The sequence below is a fragment of the Lagenorhynchus albirostris genome, chromosome 17, assembly GCF_949774975.1.
Source record: "Lagenorhynchus albirostris chromosome 17, mLagAlb1.1, whole genome shotgun sequence".
Lineage (NCBI taxonomy): Eukaryota > Metazoa > Chordata > Mammalia > Artiodactyla > Delphinidae > Lagenorhynchus > Lagenorhynchus albirostris.
Window position 1 is genome coordinate 74,897,019 of NC_083111.1, and position 3,044 is coordinate 74,900,062.

A 3,044-nucleotide genomic window follows, 5' to 3' on the forward strand; every position below is an offset into this window, starting at 1 on the left:
CACTCAGGCCGGTGGCCAGAGCTGAGGGAGTGATGGCTCTCACAATGGGCTTGCACCGCTTCTAAAATCACAGCTTGCAGAGCAGTTTTAGAGAAATATGTTTTAAATAATTCAAAAGCCAGGGTGGGTGCAGGAGAATTAAAACTTGTTCTAACCTTCAGAGCCTGTGAATCTGAGGCTTCTGTGTTAAGAACATTTCAAAGCTTCCTGGAATCTATCTTCATTTAGTGCCTAAGCACTGGGGAAAGATGATAAACAGGCCTGCAGCCCAGGACAATTAACAAACCACCGGATGTGGAACCACCGGATATGGAGAGACATTCCTCAGGGAAGAAGCAGGATCCTCCCTTGCTTGTGTTGCAGGGGTGCAGACATGTGGTGTGTGTGTATGTGTGTGTGTGTGTGTGTGTGTGTGTGTGGTGTGTGGTGTGTGTGTGTGTGTGTATCTGTGTGGTGTGTGGGTAGGGTGTGTGTGTGGTGCGTGTGTGGTGTTGGTGTGTGTGGTGTGTGTGTGGTGTGTGTGTGGTGTGTGTTGTGTGTGGTGTATGTGTGGTGTGTGTGTATGTGTGTGGTGTGTGTGTGTGGTGTGTGTGTGTGGTGTGTGTGGTGTGTGGTGAGTGGTGTGTGTGTGTGGTGTGTGTGTGGTGTGTGTGTGTGTGGTGTGTGTGGGGTGTGTGTGTGTGGTGTGTGTGTGGTGTTTGTGTGTGTTGTGTGTGTGGTGTATGTGTGTGGTGTGTGTGGGGGTGTGTGTGTGGTGGTGTGTGTGTGGTATGCGTGTATATGTGTGGTGTGTGTGGTGTGTGTGGTGTGTGTATGTGTGGTGTGTTTGTTGTGTGTGTGGTGTATGTGTGTGTGTGGTGTGTGTGTGTGGTGTGTGTGTGGTGTGTTTGTGTGTGGTGTGTGTGTGGTGTATGTGTGTGTGTGGCGTGTGTGCGTGGTGTGTGTGTGGTGTGTGTGTATGTGTGTGGTGTGTGGTGTGGTGTGTGTGGTGTGTGTGTGTATGTGTGTGGTGTGGCATTGAGGACGTGGGTCTCCAGGGCTGGCAGAAGCTGACATGGAGGCATGCACACATCTCTGGTTTCATCTCCACATCTTAGCCTGTGTGCTGCGCCGTGCACGGGCTGGGCACTGCTAGCCAGATGTAGAAGGGCCCAGAGGTCCAATCACAGCCAGGTGACCACTAATGGCCCAAGAACATCTGGAATGGCTGTCCTGGGATCACCTGGGACACCTCAGGGGGCAGTGGCAGACGAGATGGCCTGCACTGTTCTGGCCTGGAAGGATCCTGCACTGGTCCGCACAGGGGCACCTTGAAGACTGTCCTTATCCGTGGGGTGGGTCCTGAACCACACTGTTCTCCTGTGTCCCCTTCACCCCTCACCTCTGGGCCTCTGCTCTGTGACTTTCCATCTCCAGAGGCTGGGCTGATGGCCCTCGCGGACTCTCTTCAGTGGGCGGAGGGGAGATGGGAAGCTGAGGGTGCTGGCCCCAGGTGGGGCGGGGAGATGGCCCGGGGTCACTGTGCTGGGTGCTGCCAGATCGTCACCCAAGGGCTGGAGTCCGAGCTGAGGAGCTGGACAAACGTCAGGGTCACAGGGAGCTCGTGAGGCCAGAGACAAGACTGGAGGGAGGCGAGGGGTGGAGGAGCTCAGGGCCAGGTCAGCGGCCATGTGGAGGCAGGACAGGGAGAAGTGGCTCAGGTGGAGGCTGGGGTCAAGGACAGGATGCTAAACGCTTCTTGTTGCCGATCCCTGGCTGCATCCCTTCCACTCCACACCTCGTCTGCCGGCCTCCAACACCCTGTGCAAGGCTCTGCTCTTACACGCCAGGCTCCTGGGCACAAAAGCCTCTCTGTGTCCCCCATTTCTTGATTACAGGAAATAGGCTTCATTCCATGACCTTCCCTGAGTTCCAAAGGGCAGATTCAAACAGCTGCTAATCAGGGAAGGGAGGGGATGCAGAGACAATCGAGGAACAGTCAAAAGAAACAATAGTGCAGCCTTGGGGCAGGGTCCTGGTTCCCCCTCAAGGGATACACACAACAACATCTTTGAGTTGTTTTGCAGATACTGAAACCCTCACCAGGTGGGAGAAGTTAACTGTGTGCTGCCCACAAGCACGCAGACCCCAGACCACGTGGACCCAGAAGGTTGATGATGCCGACTCCCACTTACCTCCCCACCAACCAGTCAGGAGAGTGTCCACGAGCTGATCACGCCCTCTTTGAGCCGTTACTATAACACTCCTCACTGCCCCCTCCAGGTTGGGCCACACGGTTTTGAGAGCATTAGCCCGCTGTGGCCCCCTTTGCCTGGCAAAGCAATACACTGCAAACTGCCTTTACACATCCACACATTCCTACCTCACCCAAAACTCTGTCTCCAAGATTTAATTCAGTGCCGGGGTACAGAGGTCGAATTCGGCTTCAGTATCATCTCCATTTAGCAGAATGGCCCCAAGAGGCTGTCACACTCTCCCACTAGGGAGGGAGGTCAGAACTGTCTCAGGTCAAATGCTTGTGTCCCCCTCTGCTGCTCCCACGTCAGCCAAAGTGAGCCTCTACAATTGCTCCTTTACTGCCTTCAAAGTGTTTCCACACCACAGAAGCAAGGGACAAGCTCAGCCGAACCAAAGAGACTCCCTCAGTTGAGAAGAGGGAGCTGAGAATACAGAGAGTTCACAGGACAGAGCGCCAGAGACAGGAGCAGGCTGCACACAGAGATGCCCAGAGACCTGCAGCGGGCCCTGCGGTCAGCAGCAGAACAGCCTCCGAAGACGGCCACGTCCTAACACCCGGACCCTGTGAACACGTCCAGAGACCTGCAGCGGGCCCTGCGGTCAGCAGCAGAACAGCCCCCGAAGACGGCCACGTCCTAACGCCCGGACCCTGTGAACACGTCCAGAGACCTGCAGCGGGCCCTGCGGTCAGCAGCAGAACAGCCCCCGAAGACGGCCACGTCCTAACGCCTGGACCCTGTGAACACGTCCAGAGACCTGCAGCGGGCCCTGCGGTCAGCAGCAGAACAGCCCCCGAAGACGGCCAC